Below are 19,297 nucleotides of genomic sequence, written 5' to 3'. Positions count from 1 at the left end.
CTCTCTGCACAGTCACCTCTGATGATCACGGGGTCCATGAGGGCCCTAAGCCTCCTAAAATCCACCACCAGCTACTTGGTTTTGCTGGTGTTCAGGTGTAAGTGGTTTGAGTCGCACCATTTAACAAAGTCCTTGATTAGTTTCCTTTACTTCTCCTCCTGTCCACTCCTGATGAAGCCCACCATAGCAGTGTCGTCAGTGAACGGTTGCACGTGGCAGGACTCCGAGTTGTATTGGAAGTCTGATGTATGTTGGCTGAACAGGACGGAGAAAGTACAGTCCCCTTCGGCGCTCCTGTGCTGCTGACCACAATGTCAGACCTGCAGTTCCCGAGACGCACATACTGAGGTCTGTCTATAAGCTTTGCACAATGTGATTTGGAGAATTTATCCCATTCCTCCTCGCAGATCCTCTCAAGCTCTGTTAGATTGGATGGGAAGCGTCTGTAAACTGCCGTCTTCTGGTCTCTCCACAGAGTAACTTTTGGGTTTAAGCTTGGGCTTTGACTGGAGCACTCAAGGGTACTCAGAGACTTGTCCCAAAGCCACTCCAACATTGTCGTCGCTGTATGTTTTAGTTCATAGCTATGCTGAAAGATGAGCCATTGCCCCAGTTTGAGTTTGCGAGCAACAGGGCTGTGGAGTTGGAGTTGTGGAGTCAGAACCAATGATTGGATTACTGTTGTTGAAATTGGAGTCGGTAAAAATGTACCAACTCTGACTCTGACTATCGTATATACTTGCGGATAAGTTCTCCCGCAGATAAGTCTGGACTTGATTTTACTGTATAATTTCTGGTATTGGGTGGCACAGTGGCACAGTTGGTAGCGCTGCTATCTCACAGTTAGGAGTCCCAGGTTCGCTTGGAGTTTGCATGTTCTCCCCGTGTCTGCGGGGGTTTCCTCCCACAGTCCAAAGACATGCAGGTTAGGTGCATTGGCGATTCTAAATTGTCCCCAGTGTGTGTGTGTGTGTGTGCCCTATGGTGGGCTGGTTTCCTGCCTTATGCGCTGGGATTGGCTCCAGCAGACCCCTGTGACCCTGTAGTTATAGCAGGTTGGATAATGGATGGAGGGAAGTTTAGTCTTATGTTTAACGTAATTCAGTGTTTGTAAGCCACAACAACATTGCTACAGTCTTTAAACCAGAACTCTAACAGGTTAGAGTGCTAAAGCACACTGGTAGTGATGGACTCCTTGTGTCTTGTGTGTTATGCACTTCATTCAACACAGTAAATATATTAGTCTAATTACAAATTGAGGAGTTAGAGTCAGAGTTGGCAGTACCAGACATTAAGGAAGTGGAGTTGGAGTCGGTGGTACCACAAATTGAGGAGCTGGAGTTGGAGGCAAAGATTTTGTGCCCTGGTGTACACTCTGAGGAAGGTCTTCTTCAAGGACCTCTATGTCTTTGGCTGCATTCATCCTTCCTTTAATTCTAATCTGTCTCCTTGCTGCTACTGCTGAGAAGAACCCCCATAGCTGCCATCACCATGGTTCACCACAGGTGTGGTATATTTAGGTGTTGAGCAGTGTCTAGTCTTCACCAGACATAGTGCTTGGCATTCTACCCAAAGAGTTCAGTTTTTGTCTCATCGGACTAGAATTTTTTTTTTCTTTCTGTTCTGAGTCCTTTAAATGTTTTTTATTCAAATTTGGCTTCCGTCTGGTCACCTTACCTTAAACACCTGACTGATGGAGTGCTGGTGAGATGGTCATCCTTCTCAAAAGTTTTCCCATCTCGTCAGAGGACATCTTAAGCTCTGTAGAGAGTGACAATTGCGTTCTTGGTCACCCCTGACCAAGCCCCTTATTGCCCATTCCTGATGGTTCCAAATTTCTTCCATTTCACAAATATTGAGGCCACCATGCCCCATGGAACACTGAAATCTTTAGAAATGGTTTTATAACCTTGCCCTGATCTATGCCTCACCACGGTTTAATTGCAGAGTCTATATGACATTTCCTGGACTTCATGGCTTGTTTTTTGTCCTGATCTGCAAGTGTGCATTGTAGGACCTTCTAGTGTAATGAAAACAGAAACAAAGATGAAGGGTTGGAGCACCAAATGGTGATTCTCATATATCGTTGTGCACAAGAACCATCTTTGCAGAGAGATGAAGCTGATGAGGCGGGACAGGCCGGTTCAGGCAGGCCAAACCTGGAAGTGACATCATGTGTCATCAGCCTGCGATTCTCCAGATCTGCAGAGGGAAGGAGATGAGAGACTTTAGGAAGCAGCACCAGCTATGACTCTGGTGGCGGGGGGACTACAAGTCGACAATCCCTGAAGCTGTCCCCCAGCCATTCATATGTGACAACAGGTACACGTGTACCTCTCTGAAAGGTGTCCGGTCACTTCAATCTGCCACAGATGGACTCCACTCAAGTTCTAGATACATCTCAAGAAGAATTAAAGCAAACTGGATGCACCTGAGAACAATCTAAAGTGCCACAGCAAAGGGTCTGAATACTCTCATGAACCGGAGATTTCAGTTTTGGATTTTTAATAAATCTGCAAACTTTTAGGAAAACATGTTTGTCATTATGGGTTATTTTGTGTAGACTGATGGTCAAAATCAGCAAATTTGCCCTTTTAAAATGAAATGAACAACACAATAAAGTTTGCAGAGAATGAAGGGGTCTGAATACTTTCGGAATCCGCTGTACTGTATATAAAGCTTGATTGTAATATTTATTCATGCCAGTCTTTAGAGCACTTTGTAATAGTAAGCATTAATTAAGGGCAATATGTTAAAAATTGGAATTGAATTAAGTCGATTAGAAAATGGATGGAAAGATTAATAGTCTGCTTAAAAGAAAGGAATCTTTCTTGCCAGGATTGGCTCCTTGGGGTTTCAACAAGGTGTGCTGTTGGCTCACGTGATTATCAGAGGCTTAGCCCCTGTTCTGATTTTGCCACAAGACCTACATGGAGGTTAGTTCAATGAGCCCCCTCGGAGCTGGAGTTGTACAGGTGGTTTTTGGGGGTGCTTGGGTTTTCGGGATATTCTCGAAGATCACAAGCTGGGTTGTCTACAGTTAGGTCCATAAATATTTGGACAGAGACAACTTTTTTCTCATTTTGGTTCTGTACATTACCACAGTGAATTTTAAATGAAACAACTCCGATGCAGTTAAAGTGCAGACTTTCAGCTTTAATTCAGTGGGTTGAACAAAACAATTGCATAAAAATGTGAGGCAACTAAAGTATTTTTTGAACACAATCCCTTCATTTCAGGGGCTCAAAAGTAATTGGACAATTGACTCAAAGGCTATTTCATGGGCAGGTGTGTTCAAGTCCGTCGTTATGTCTTATCAATTAAGCAGATAAAAGGCCTGGAGTTGATTTGAGGTGTGGTGCTTGCATGTGGAAGATTTTGCTGTGAACAGACAACATGCGGTCAAAGGAGCTCTCCATGCAGGTGAAAGAAGCCATCCTTAAGCTGCGAAAACAGAAAAAACCCATCCGAGAAATTGCTACAATATTACAAGTGGCAAAATCTACAGTTTGGTACATCCTGAGAAAGAAAGCAAGCACTGGTGAACTCAGCAATGCAAAAAGACCTGGACGTCCACGGAAGACAACAGTGGTGGATGATCGCAGAATCATTTCCATGGTGAAGAGAAACCCCTTCACAACAGCCAACCAAGTGAACAACACTCTCCAGGGGTCGGCGTGTCGATATCCAAGTCTACCATAAAGAGAAGACTGCATGAAAGTAAATACAGAGGGTGCACTGCAAGGTGCAAGCCACTCATAAGCCTCAAGAATAGAAAGGCTAGATTGGACTTTGCTAAAGAACATCTAAAAAAGCCAGCACAGTTCTGGAAAAACATTCTTTGGACAGATGAAACCAAGATCAACCTCTACCAGAATGATGGCAAGAAAAAGTATGGAGAAGGTGTGGAACAGCTCATTATCCAAAGCATAGCACATCATCTGTAAAACACGGTGGAGTCGGGCAGTGTGATGGCTTGGGCATGCATGGCTGCCAGTGGCACTGGGACACTAGTGTTTATTGATGATGTGACACAGGACAGAAGCAGCCGAATGAATTCTGAGGTGTTCAGAGACATACTGTCTGCTCAAATCCAGCTAAATGCAGTCAAATTGATTGGGCGGCGTTTCATGATACAGATGGACAATGACCCAAAACATACAGCCAAAGCAACCCAGGAGTTTATTAAAGCAAAGAAGTGGAAAATTCTTGAATGGCCAAGTCAGTCACCTGATCTTAACCCAATTGAGCAGTCATTTCACTTTTTGGAGACTAAACTTTGGACAGAAGGCCCACAAACAAACAGCAATTGAAAGTAAAGGCCTGGCAGAGCATTAAAAAGGAGGAAACCCAGCATGTGGTGATGTCCAGGAGTTCAAGACTTCAGGCTGGCATTGCCAGCAAAGGGTTTTCAACCAAGTATTAGAAATGAACATTTTATTTCCAGTTATTTAATTTGTCCAATTACTTTTGAGCCCCTGAAATGAAGGGATTGTGTTAAAAAAACATTTTAGTTGCCTCACATTTTTATGCAATCGTTTTGTTCAACCCACTGAATTAAAGCTGAAAGTCTGCACTTCAACTGCATCTGAGTTGTTTAGTTTAAAATTCATTGTGGTAATGTACAGAACCAAAATGAGAAAAAGTTGTCTCTGTCCAAATATTTATGGACCTAACTGTAAGACCCAGGGCTGAAGCCCACCTCGAGTGATGCCACTGGTTTGAACAACAACTGAATTCAGTAAATATATAGTTGAGTGGATTCAAATAATGTAGATGTAGACTACTACACTTGATTCTACAATTTATTATATGGATGAGTGATAAACTGAATGCCTTTCTTTATTGTGTCTAGCGTGTGTTTAAATGTTGTGACATTTTAAAATTAACAGCTCTAAGTCATTCCGAAAACACTTTTATTTTTTTAACACATGTACTTTATTTAGAATACCCATGTGACATATGACATAAAGACTTTGGCTGCTAAGCCTCTCCCATTCCACGTTCCCCGCATGCGCACTCGTCCACCGGTGTATCCGCCAAGTCCTGTCATCTGTACTTAAAGACGAGAGACATCCTGCCAGATAGAGTAGCAGGCTAGCAGCATGCTAAAAGACGACGGAGATTGGCACCAAAGTCTTTATGCTGAGCTTGGATAGTGAAAACGAGTCCAACTCAATTTACTGTGCAAGCGCCGCCTTCAGCGACATGAATGGATCCTCGTCCTGATTGACGTGCAGTTCCTGTTCAGTCCGCTGGGAGACGCGCTCGAGACAGGCTGTGTGAGTACGTGCGGCGCGAGCTGTGGGGTAGTTCTCGAGGGCTCCGGTAACCTGACACCAGTACAGACAGTTGCCAGACCCGCCCTCCTTTCTTGCCTTCATACTGGTTGCTGTGTGGAGTCTGAGACCATCGCAATCCTGGACTGGGCGCTGGGAGGACGACTTAGCCCAAGTCGGCGGGGCTGCTGTGTAGCTGCACGGTTATTCTCGAACACTCCATCCGGGTGCTTTCAGTACTTGTGAGGTAGGAAGAGCTGCACGGAGATTTGTTTACGTGTCAAGTTCTCTCATAATGTGTATCTGACAGCGTTGTCTTTCTTGCTTTGCATTATTTTGATGCAATTCCACAATGAATTGGGAATTGCCAATTAAGCACCTATGGAATTAAGTGTGATCACCGAGAGCGCAAGTGACACACAGGGCTGTCATTGTCTCCTCGGCACATGGCACGGGGACGCGGAGGGGAGTGGGGGCTGATATTTAGCTTTGGTGTGAGGGCCTTTCCTGCAGGGGGGATTTAAACCCAGAGGCGCGAGTTTAGGTATTTACATGCTTTTACACCCGCCATGCCTCGTCGATCAAACGGGAGTCTCCATGCACTTGAGATTGAAGTGCACACTTGAGCGTCGAGGTTTACTTGCTCGTTTACTGAGTTACGTCGATTGGAGTCATATGATAGAGGCGCTACATAAGGAATCGCCTTAACTTTGCAACTGTTTTTTTTTTTTCTTATTGTGCTTTCTTAGAAACGAGTTAAAGCAAAGGTGGAATGAATTGGGTTTGACCAAAAATGGTCACATTTGGACTTGAAGGTGGCCGTTGTCGTCTATAGATTCCATCCCACCATCGCCTTCTCTCCGTGTCCCGCGGGGTTAAGAGCAATGGCGTGAGCGGCACGTGCTGAGAGTGTGCTTTTGATCGCGGGGTGACATATGGTGCCAGCTTTTATAAAGGAGGCCCCTGCCACCCTGAAATGGATTCATCAGGTTTGAGTATTTTATGTATGTATGTATTCGTTGATCGTCCGCTCACAATACAAGGGAAGTCGCTAAAGCAGTGCGGAAGCGCGTGTGGACCCGCACTTGTTTACACTTGCGTCTTGCACACACATTCCTATATATGGACACACTCCTCCTCTTTGTTATGCTGAAGCAGCAAAACGGCCGCTGCGTGGGAAGTGCGCCAGACTCCACCCCACTCAAGTAAACAGCTTATTGACAGGGTATCAATGGGTCAGGTGCTTCTTATTGATTTATTGTACAATAGCACTTGTGCATAGTACACATTCGACATATTTGTACATTTCGAAAAACACACAGTTTTTGGGGATTTGCTCTGACCTAGTGTGCCTGACCCAGGGTTTTAACACACTGTGTTTGGTATAGCACCTTTTTGTAATGAACATCATGTTAGGGTGACATAATTGCAGAAACCATATTTCTGCATGCTGGTTGGCGGTCTGGCATGATAAGGGATTTTCTCTGTATTCTTAAGTTGGGTTTAGCTTATGTTCCACATCGTGAAAACCTTCAAGAGGCCACCTGGACACACTGAAGTTTGACTATGGGCCAAAGATTGGAATGGAAGATGTAATGTTCTATCTGCTCCTCGAGTCTTATTCCCAATTTGTACAAAGCTGGCAGCACCATGAGGGTTAGGTGTTTTGATTTCTCCAGTGACTTCCATGCCGTCCAACCATCCCTGAGTATATGGAGAATGGACTGTCGGGCACATAACAGTTTGAGAAGCTTAAGGATTGTGTCTCTGATGTGAATGTGAGCAACACTGGAGCACCATAGTGAACAGACCTATCTCATTTTGCCTTCACTCTGTACCCCTCAAACTATATCACCAGCTGATGTCACTTGCAGAAATCCTTTGACAATTCTGCAGTAGTGGGGTATATTGAGAAAGTCTAGGGGTCAAGTCAAGAACTTTTTTCCTTCCATCAGCACAACCAAGGAACTGGTTATTGACTGTCACCACACCCAGTGACCTCTGCGCCTGGTCACTACTTAGGGAGAGGATGTGGAGGAGGTGCACTGCTACAAGTACTTGGGGGGACGACATTAATGACCGACAGGACTGGCCGAGTAACACAGAGGTAGGGCAGAGGAGGCTTATTTTCCTTAGGAGATTCAACTCATTTATTGTTGGTAGTGACATCAGGGGTTCCCAGCCACGGGTAAATTTGCTTAAAAAAAGTTGAAGTCATAAAAATCCCAATTAGTTCCCAAAGATAAAATGACACTTGCTTTTTCAACAGCTGCACTAAGCAGTCCAAAATTGTAGCTGAAAAGCAAGAACACGTGTTTTACAGATTAATATGTCTCATCGATTTGGTGTGTTTCATTCTGGTGTACCGGTATTTGCTCATTGTTTGTTGTTTTTAAATAAGTGAATAGTATTATATGCTATTGCTATTGTCATTTGAACTTAAAAATGTTAAAAACTATCTTAAAATTTCCCCTTTGTCGAACGCTTTAATATGGTAGAAGTATAAGGTCAAAATACTGAACAAAAGTAAATGAGAGTAATTTTACTTTTGAAAAGTTTCCACAGGGGCAGAAAAGGTCAGGAGCCCCTGCTTTACATGTTCTATAGCTCAGTGATGGCCGGTGCGATGTTCTGTATTGTGGTGGTCTGGGCCAGTAACCAAATCAACAAGTTATTTAAAAGGGCAGTCTTAATTATGGGGTGCACTTTGGAATCCCTGAAACCAAAATTGAGTGCCATTATGAAGGATGCTGCCCGTCCTCTCTCTGACACACTAACACTGAGGACTTTCAGCCAACTAGTCATTCATTAGTAGTGTGTCAAGAAACGTGACTGGGGGCTCCTTCACACCAACAGCAATACGCCTTTATAGTGCCTCACTGGGACTGCTAATTTTATCTTTAGCTAAGACAGACGTCTATCTATCTATCTATTAAATATATAGTACCTTTCATATCTATCTATCTATCTATCTATTATATAGTGCCTTACACAGACTCTATCTATCTATTATATTATATAGTGCCTTTCACAGTTCCTATCTATCTATCTATGTATTATATAGTGCCTTTCACAGTTCCTATCTATCTATCTATTATATTATATAGTGCCTCTCATATCTATCTATTATAGTGCCTTTCACAGTATTTATCTATCTATCTATTATATTATATAGTGCCTTTCATATTTATCTATCTATTATATAGTGCCTTTCACAGTATCTATCTATCTATCTTGCATCTGATGCTTTAGTGTGGGCTTGAGCACCCCGCAACCTTGTAATGGATCAGTTGTTCTGCTTAAATGCAGACATTTGTTTTTGTGTCACTGTGTATTATGTGCTGTACCAACAAAACACATTTTGATAAGAGTTGTTCACAGATATGCTCAGTATGAATATGTGCACCACCAGTATTGAACTTTAATAGGAAAATCTTAAGAAGGTCATTTGTCACTGAAAGGGCGTGTAGTAATTGTTAGGAAACAAAAGCAAAGCATATTTGGAACCAAGAAGAAGAAACTTACCAAGAGAATGTTAAAGTCACCAATCCAGAGAATTTTAAAGTCTTAAATCAGGCATAGCAACAGTTATCGTAAAACTGCAGCACCTTCTCAGAATGAAGTTAGGGGTGCAGCTGGTTGTGTTAAAGGAAGATATTTCACCCCCAAATTATATTTTTTTATGTTAAGCCATGTACTTTGTATTGATGGCCAAGAAAAAATTTTAATCTCACGTTTTCATGCAGAATGTGAGCCCTGGTGTGAAAATAATGTGAAAATGGTCCATGGGAAAAAGGTAGCATAACCTGCATGTATTTTATCCAGTTGTATGCTCAAAACATGATTTTTTGCTTAAAATTATTAATGGTTACTTCCGGAAAAATAAGCATACATTGTAAAGAAAAAAAGCATTCTCGTAATACTGTGCTTTTGAACTGAAGACAGGATCTTTGACCAGTGGATGAAGGGAAGAGTCTGATCTTCCATTCACAAGCAGAGCATTATGGGAATGCCTTTCCTATTTATGATGTACTCTCTATACAGCCTAACAAAGAACGCAGTAGTTTAGTGTGATCTCTGGTGTTTTTCACTTTGCTGATAATGTAGTCGTAAAATTAGGATGATTTCATGTGACACGTATTTACCTAGAATCTAAAGAGAAGAGTGCTAGAATGTGGTTCTGTATAAACGTTTCTTTTTAGATTTTTGTCACCCAGCAAAATTTGATTTATGAGACAGAGTTTACCCTGTTGCTTTAGTTCACACACGTAAAATACAACACATATCTATTACATTTTTTTTTCTTTCCATTTGGTGATATTTATTGCAGTTTATATTCAACGTGCTCCTCAATTTTTGTTTTGCCTGTGTTTATTCTGCGCAGGCTAGGGGGGTGTAGTATTCAAAAAATGTTGTGCTATAATACCCGTCATGAAGACAGCATGTTACACACTTCAGCACCTCTTTACTTAGTACGCAAGATGGCATTTGTGGCGCGACCTTCTGCTGTCTGCTCCTGAGATCCTATTTTAGGTCTGTGTGGACCCTTATTCTTCGATTATTCAATCATTTTCCTAAGACGCTTGTCCAGGGCAGGGTCATTGGGTAGCTGGAGCTTATCCTAGCAGTTATTGGACATAAGGCAGAAACCACACTTGGACATGTGCCAGTCCATTACAGAGAGAGAACACACACACACACACATGCGTACACTCTCCCTTGGGCCAATTTAACAATGCCAGTTCACCTACCCTGCATGCCTTTGGACTCTAGGAGAGCACCTGGAGGAAACCCAGATACAGGGAGCCCCTGGTGAACACACTCTGGTCTCTCTGTTACGTGGCAGCAGTGCCACCACAGTGCCACCATGCCACCCTTCTTGCTTTATTGTCAGTCAGTCAGTCATTTTCCAACCCGCTATATCCTAACCACAGGGTCACGGGGGTCTGCTGGAGCCAATCCCAGCCAACACAGGGTGCAAGGCAGGAAACAAACCCCGGGCAGGGCGCCAGTCCTCCACAGTCTTGCTTTACTGACCCTTTAAAAATGATCTGGTGTCACTTTTAAGAGCAAGGTTATTATCCCAGTATTTCTAATACCAGAATCCTGGCACCATTCATCACAGGGCACATTCATGCATATGTCCATATTTATTTATAATAGTGTCGCTTGTTAACCTAATAAGCAAATCTTTTGCATGTGGAAGGAAAGCAGAGTATTAGGAAAAACAAAACAAAAAAGAAAAATGCAGGGAGAATTTACATACTCCACAGAAAGATTAAGTGGGCCGACAGCTCAGACAAGTCGAGTGGTGAGGTAGCTGCACTAGAAATATGTCGTCATACCCCTTCTGTGCTTATATAAGCTGGTAAATCTCTGTATCTGTGAAGCTCTGTCCTCGTTTGTTTGTTGTTTATGCAGAGATTTGTGTTTCAAGACACAGGCTTGGAATTTGGCAGGCGGGTACTTCTCGTCATTAGTCAGGTTTTTTTGACATAACGACTTTTAGTCATCAGTGCCCCAGGGGTTAGGGTTACCACGAAGGGTGTGATGTTTAGCACGATTGCATCTCAATCAAGAAACCTGAATTTGATTCCTGACCATTACATTTAGGGCGGCACGGTGGCGCAGTGGGGAGTGCTGCTGCCTCTCAGTAAGGAGACCTGTGGGTTTGCTTCCCGTCGTCCTCCCTGTGTGGAGTTTGCATGTTCTTCCCGTGTCTGCGTGGGTTTCCTCCCACAGTCCAAAGACATGCAGGTTAGGTGCATTGGCGATCCTAAATTGTCCCTAGTGTGTGCTTGGTGTGTGGGCTGGCACCCTGCTCAGGATTTGTTCCTGCCTTGCTCCCTGTCCTGGCTGGGATTGGCTCCAGCAGACCCCCGTGACCCTGTGTTAGGATATAGCGGGTTGGAAAATGAATGACTGACCGACCATCACATTTAACTTTTCATTTAGTCAGGCATTTCTCTCATTTAGCCTATGTTTAGACTAAAGCTCAGTTCTAATTTTTTTTTCTACTAATGTGGCACAGGTTCAGATCTTTTTAGAGTGTGAACACCAAAAACAAAAAAAGACAAGCAGAATGAAAACTGTTTAGATCAGATTTAGACCACTTATACCATACTAGCAGTGTAAGGCCATGATGCCCGGGCTCCTAGAAACTTTTGAAATCGTCATAAAAAAATTGAAATGTGGAGTCGGCAGTTTCGTTTTGCGGATGTGCTTGCGCCCCATCCCAAGTCTATCATTTCTCATTTGTCTTTCCTCGGTGGTTTCACTTTGGCGACACAGTCACTTTCTTTCAGCTTCGTGCTGTAGCCTCGTACTTCTTTCTTCTTCCGACTTGTTAGCTTGGGGCCGTCTTGTCGGCTCCGGACAGACAGACAGATGCTTCCACGCGTAGACGTTTATATATTAGACTAGAGGACTTTGCCCAACGCGCCAGCGCTACGTGCCGTAGTGTAAGGGGGGGGTGGGCCGGGGGGCTGAATGCACCCCAAGGAGACGTGGCCGCCCCTCTGAAACCCCTCTTAAATGGTGATACAATGGGAAACAAATACAGGGTTTTTTAAACCTCCTCTTTGCTCCATCAGCAGCTGGCTTGCTGCTCCTGCTGTGCCACATGATCTACATTTTGTGCGGCGCTGCAATCATTTAAATGCCTGTACAGCACCTTCTTGTCCCCCAGACATCCATCCTCAAACACTATGCAATCTCTTTTCGCTGTTCCGTTATTTCACCGAGTAACATTTTCCATTTGTTTGCGCTATGAGATCTTTACTCTCATTCTTCTGAGACTTTTGAATTGTCCTACTTTAAATTATCTCTAACTTGCTCTGCATCACGGGACTTGCTTCCAAAGGTTGTAAGTATGACGTGACTTGTCCGTCTCACGAGACGAGAAAGTGTCTCTCTGTCTCTCTTCTAGAGATCACGTCTCATCACAAAATTGTTTTTTACTATAATAGAGCGATGTGGTATCAAATCCAGTACAGGCATGTGTGGTTAGAACAGGAACTGTGTCCTAAATTTGGAATCCCAACTGAACAATGTACATTTTATATCAATGTTTATGAGACTGTTGTCGTATTTCTGCATGATGGATGGCAGTATCGCCTCACGTGCCAAAGGAAAGAAAGTGAGGTGGCCCACTTAATAGGCATTTATGGCGCCTTTCACCTGTCAGTAAAGTCCAAGTGACAGAAGTGCTGTGCCTCAAGCAGGTACATTTCCTACAGTGGCTTGGAGACAAATGTTGGAGTAAAGCTAGAGCACACAACTTCCATCTGGAGAGGATGTCAAACCAGACGACTGCAGTTGCTGATCCCGTCACCTGAGTATGTCAAATTACACAACTGAAAATCGCAGGGTTTATCAAATTAGGGAGTAAAAATAAAAATATATTTGATTTTTATTTCACTTTTCCTATGCTCAGGGCACTTCACGGAGTCCCAGAAAGATCAGCAGGGCATATATAACATTGGATACAAATAACATACAAATAATAAAACACTAAGAACAAATACATACAGGATATACAACAGCATTAAATAGAATAAAAGACAATCAACCAGAGCAAAATATCAAATAATTTAACACATAGCTGTGTGACAACTTTCCAGCTCAGTTTCACATTTTCACAGTATTGTGCATTTGCTCCTTTTTCTTACAGCTTATGGACTAATGATGGTCTTTTCTGCCCACCACTATCAGGAAATTCAATGTTTACACCCAATGTACTCGTTAAGTTTATTTCTATTTAGCTATTTACTTATCATTCAATTGATTGTGTGTATTGTCTGTCCTGTGAGACTGTATCCTTGTTTTTATGTTTCTACTGCTGTATGCATCTGAGTTTCACCATGGGATTAATAAAGTTTATTTAATCTAATCTATTGACTGTGCAAAGGCTGTACAGGTACCACAGGTTCACCGTAACCTCTGCCCTTTTTTTTTTTTACATTTTTTTATTTAATGTAAATGAAGCCTGCAACTAAAAATCTCTAGAAAAATCGTGTAGTCTGACATGGCCTTTAGTCATCACGTGCCCCCCTCTTCATTCTGAAGTTGTCAAATTCACTGCTTTGGTGAGGATTTTGCATCAAAATCGTCCACAATTCACTCCCACCTGTCCTGCCTCCAGTGTCCACGGAGTTTCTAAGGAGAGATAAGGCAGTGACAATTGCAGTGGCTGTGATCATTTGTTTTCTTTTTCTAGTCCCTTCTGTCATGAGCTGATGGATTCCTGGAAAGGAAACAATGTGAAGTTGCATAGCAGACGGCTCACTGTTGGTGTTCATGCTCAGGTGGTCGATTCGGTCACAAAGAATTCAGCCCAAAAATTTGAGGCAGTTTGAGCACAGCCTATTTGTGCCACAGAACTCTCATTAAAGTAGCTGAGCATTCTGAGCGCATCTTCAACATCGTTCTAATAAATGAGGAAAGTGAGAAATAAGAAGTGTGAAGATCTCAGATTAAAAAAAGGTGTCTGTAATGTCGTCATTTTTGTCTAGTTAGCTGCTTAAAATGGAATTCTTAGTGCTGGTGAGTGTACAGTATTTTGTCCACTCTATCTATCTATCTATCTATAGTGCCTTTCATATCTATCTATCTATCTATCTATCTATACTAATAAAAGGCAAAGCCCTCACTCACTCACTCACTGACTCACTCACTCACTGACTCATCACTAATTCTCCAACTTCCCGTGTAGGTAGAAGGCTGATATTTGGCGGGCTCATTCCTTACAGCTTACTTACAGAAGTTAAGCAGGTTTTATTTCGAAATTCTACACGTAACGTTCATAACGGTCGATAACAGTCGACAACGTTCACCATGTTGAACTTTCTTATTTATGGCCCCATCTTCACAAAATTTGGTAGACGGCTTCCCTGCGCTAACCAAAACCGATGTACGTACTTATTTCGTGGTATGACGCCATTGTCGGCCGCCATATTGAATTTTCCAACGTCACCAATTTTCAAACTTCCTGTGTAGTTAGAAGGCTGACCCCATCTTCACGAAATTTGGTAGGTGGCTTCCCGGCGCTAGCCAAAACCGATGTATGTAGTTATTTCGGTGGTATGACGCCACTGTCAGCCGCCATATTGAGCTTTCCAATGTCACTAATTCTCCAAACCTTCCGTGTAGGTAGAAGTTGTTGAACTTTCTTATTTATGGCCCCATCTTCTCGAAATTTGGTAGGCGGCTTCCCTCCACTAACTGAAACCAATGTACGTACTTATTTCGGGAGTATGATGCCACTGTCGGCCGCCATATTGAACTTTTCAACAGTCTTTGTTACTTATGGGCCCATCTTCAAGAAATTCTATCGATCAAAGAACTGTCACTTACCGAGTGGTTTCCATGCCCGGAGATGGCACCTACCTTTCCCGTTCTCTTTGTTACATATTGCACGGCCATATCAGGCTCACTCTTGATATCCATTGTGTCTTATGTATTGAATGACTGGGACAGGTTCAAGGTGTGGACTGATGACGGTACAGGAGATAATTATACTACACAGGAGCACTATAAGAGTGAAATGCTTAAGCCCTTCACCTATGGTTCTGCATGTGAGTTGATGGCTACCGCTGAATTGTTCAGTTGTTGCTTTCAAGTGTACCGAAATGGCCAAATATTTTACACCTTTCGACAACCGCCAATGCCTCTTAAACAACTTAGATTGACAGGTGACGATTTCAGTAGTGGACACTTTGATGTTTATGAATGTTTAAATTCTCAAAAGCTGGATGTGATTTTATCGATGAAACCGGTTGTGTGCTTACAACGCTTGACAGATGCCGAATGTCACTTCAACACAACAAATCCTGCAAATACTGTCGTAATTGAAACAAACCATGAAACTCAAACCGATTATGACAGCAGCAATCCAAGCTGTGAGATTTGAGACAAGATTACTGTTCACACGGCCAACTGTAAGTTACATGCTCAAGAGTAAGCTCAGCGCACAGCTTGGTCATATTACAACCGGAGGGTCGAACTGACAACATGGTATACAAAGAGATCCTTAACAAATAATTATTGGCATATTGTCCCATAGTTTAAAAAGGTTTAATTTTCTTCTTAATAAAAATTTGAATGCAGTACTTCACCGCTGCGAAGCGCGGGTATTTTGCTAGTCTTTTATATAGTGCCTTTCATATCTGTCTATCTATCTATCTATCGTGCCTTTCATATCTATCTATCTTTTATATAGTGCCTTTCATATCTATCATATAGTGCCTTTCATTTCTATTTGTCTATGTATTTATTGTGATAATAACTGAGACCAAACAGTGTGAAAAAGGTTTGGGGTAGCCATCCGTATAATTTCCCTGTCTGAAAAAGGCTTTTAGAGTAGAACAGAGTTTTTCCTTCGACTGAGTCCAAGATAGAACTGACTCATCGATGTTAAGATGGCGGCTTTAAAGGCCCATATGGGAAGTGACGTCATCGAAGGGCCTGAACCTGGAAGGGACATCATCGAAGGCCCCCCTTCCCCAAACACACCACACACACCCCCACGACCCGGAAGTCACGTAAACTGTCCTCCTTCACTGAAAGACTGAGGAGATTGTTCCTCCCCCACACTATGCGACTCTTCAATTCCACCTGGGGAGGTAAACATTTATAGTATACAAAATTATTGTCTGTCTGTTATACTTTCATTGTTATCAATCTTTAATTTAATATTGCTTTTATCAGTATGCTGCTGCTGGAGTATGTAAATTTCCCCTTGGGATTAATAAAGTATCTATCTATTATATAGTGCCTTTCACATCTATCTATCTATTTATCTATTATATAGTGCCTTTCACATCAATCTATCTATCTATCTATCTATCTATCTATCTGTCTGTCTGTCTGTCTGTCTATCTATCTAATCAAAGGACCCAGACTCGGAAGTGACATCTGCTGCACTGGATGTGGTGTTGTCGAAGGGCCCCGTAACCAGAAGTAATGTCTTCTGAGGTGCTGGAACCAGGCAGGATTTCTCGGGGAAGGCTAGAAAGACTGTCAGTGCACCCTGCCATCCCCTGGTCAGATGTGGTATTGCTGTTACTTAAGCCCTTTAGCTGCCTCCTACCCACACGTGTGTGACATTATCTATATACAGTACTGTATATATATTCTATAGTGCCTTTCCTGTCTGTCCGTCCATCCATCCATCTATCTATCTATGTATCTATAAACTAAAGACAAAAATGAGTGATGTATGTTGTGGATTAAGAACACATTTTTTTTCCTTCTTAAATAAATCCATAAGCTATAGTCGTCAGCTTGGCCGCTTGCCTCGTTGCATCTGCTTTCAATCGCTGACAGGCTGTTTTTTGCTCAGCCTTGCCAAATATATTTCCATGCATCCCCAAACAGACAAACTCCAGTTTCAGCTCTGAAAAAGTTTTAACTGCACGATTGACACACCTTCCCTTGGCTGGCTGCAAGAATGTGTGTTTGCAGTATCCATGTGGCACGTTAGTGAACGGAGTAAACGGGACTTGGGGGTAAGAGCTGACACGAGGAACAGAATGTGCTTTGCTCAAGTTCCAGCTTTATGTCTAGTTTGTTTTATGATATGAGGTAGGTGTGTACAGTATATGAATATTATGTACATACTGTGTATATGTGTTACTGGACATTTATTTGCATGTTTCAGGTAACATTTCTGTTTTTGTGGATTTAAATACTACCCTTGTAATTTAAACAAAGTACCATCTATCCTCTTTAAGAACGTGTTAAATCCTTTTGGAGGGTTGTGGGAAGCTGGCGCGTTTTTCTAGCTGGAAACAACCCAGCGTTGGGGGAGATGTCATTCCGTCACGTTCATGCATACGCCCACCCTCGCTAACGCTGAAAAATAGTATTAGCCTAAAGCACTGTGTCCAGAGTGCTTACTAACATTAATATAAGACAAAAGGCAGACATCTGTCAAGAGCAGAAAGGAATGACCATGTCTGTGTTGGCACTGAAGTACTTATTACAATTTATTGTGATCTTTACAAGAAAAAAGAAGTAGCAATTGTGATGCCTACAAATAAATGAACAGAATGAATGCATGCTCTAAATGAAAATTACATTTGGCTGTAGACATTTGTGAACAAGTCTGAACAGGGGGCTGCAGTCTCAGAACGTAGTACAGTAATCCCTCCTCGTTTGCGAGGGTTGCGTTCCAGACCCCCCGAGGTGAAAATCCGCGAAGTAGAAACCATATGTTTCTATGGTTATTTTTATATATTTTAAGCCCTAATAAACTCTCCCACACTGTTTATAAATATTCCTCGCAGAGTTATACAGCATAATCCCTTTGTATTCTCTTAGATATTAGGTAAGATTCATTGAAATTATTTATATAAACACACTGTTTATATACAGTAAAACCTAAATATTATTTTAAAGATATTGAGTGTCTCCGATATCACATATGTTACAGCCATTACGATAGACAGGCCACCAGCAATAAATACGTTCAATGCAAGAAAAATAGTATACAGTAAATGTGTGTACAGTGACACTAAACGTACGCACATGTACTAAGTACTGCAAGTAGAAAATTAATTATGGTTACTCACCAACAATGACACGATGACTTGTCCGATAACAATGAGTTTAATTTTACTGCACAACAAAGGAGAGCCTTACAGCTCTTCCAAAGGAGCCTCTTCAGGCGATTGTGTAGCACTGCCGTTGTTCTTCTTCTGGCAGTCTTCAATCCAAATCCCTAAAGCAGATTCCATCCAGACTACCGCCTTATTACATCCAATTACAACTCGTTTTGCACCCTGGTTAAAAGGACACTGCGGCCGTAGATCTGATATTCCTTTCCTACTTTTTAAATAAAAAGAATCGTAGCCTTCAAGAAATCCAAAATGTTTACCTTTTCGGCAATCGTTAACATCTTCCGTTTGCACTTGGGCACGGCCCCTGAAGCAGTAGCAGATCGTTTTGGACCCATAATGAAGGGCTTGACTATGCACAAAGATAAACACAAAAGAGCACAACTCTTTACACAGCGAAACACGTTGATGCTGAAAGAGCGAGACGAGACTTCCTGGTTAACACTGCATTAGCATGCAGGAACTTAACTGCGTGCTCTGATTGGTTAGCTTATCAGTCAGGAGAACTTAACTGCGTGCTCTGATTGGTTAGCTTCTCAGTCATCCGCCAATAGCGTCCCTTGTATGAAATCAACTGGGCAAACCAACTGAGGAAGCATGTACAGGAAGTAAAAGACACATTGTCCGCAGAACCCGCGAAGCAGCGAAAAATCCATGTTATTTATTTAGTTATGCTTACATATAAAATCCGCGATAGAGCGAAACCACGAAAGTCGAAGCGCGATATAGCGAGGGATTACTGTAGTAGTAGTGTATCATCGGAGAAGTCTAGTCAAAATTATTTCTTCACATTGATGGTGTAAATCAAAAAAGTAAAGGCAAATTGAAAATGACACGGTAACTGCAAAAGTTGGAAACTGTCACAATACAACACGTTAATGATGGCTTATGGTTAGCACTCTGCCGTTAGACTAGTTGAAGCCCAGGCCACATGACCATGCCAGGATTGCGCCATTGTTAAAAATAAAGAAGCAACGTAAAAGTGGTAGCTCATTTAGAGGCCATCATTCAAATTCTATAACCTGTTAATAATCATCTGTTTGTGAAATTAAATTAAGCAAACTTTGTGTTTTAATCTGGTATGTTGTTAGAAGTGAAAACAAATTATTTTGCTAACAGACAGGGTTAAGTACGGAAGCCGAGAGAGGACGTGCAATATCGTTATTTTTTAACATTTTTTCCTTGAGATAATGGACTCATTTTATCGAGATCTCGATAAAACCAAAGATCTTGTTTTCTCGAAATTATGAAATAATTGTATCTAACGTTTAATGTTTAGCGTATTGAAGCTACGTCCTGTTTGAAATGGCCAGAAGAGCAGAATTGTATTGATCAGCGCGTCACATTTTTGTTCAATCAAAGGCTGACGCAGGCTGAAATATGTTTATGCTTTAGAAAATA

At 42.1% G+C, this 19,297-nt stretch overlaps 1 protein-coding gene across 1 annotated transcript in view; it reads left to right on the top strand.

The window, feature by feature from the left end:
* The first annotated feature begins 5,295 nt into the window (after window positions 1–5,295).
* The window catches only part of eef2k (eukaryotic elongation factor 2 kinase), an 89,230-nt gene continuing 75,228 nt past the window's right edge, over window positions 5,296–19,297 (top strand). Inside the window, 1 exon segment of the mRNA XM_039775946.1 lies at window positions 5,296–5,526. The gene's annotated coding sequence lies outside the window, so the exon portion shown is untranslated.

Source organism: Polypterus senegalus, chromosome 13 (genome assembly GCF_016835505.1).
Source record: "Polypterus senegalus isolate Bchr_013 chromosome 13, ASM1683550v1, whole genome shotgun sequence".
NCBI classification, from domain to species: domain Eukaryota; kingdom Metazoa; phylum Chordata; class Cladistia; order Polypteriformes; family Polypteridae; genus Polypterus; species Polypterus senegalus.
The sequence above is the reverse complement of the archived record's forward strand: the minus strand, read 5'-3'. Positions and strand labels throughout refer to the sequence as shown.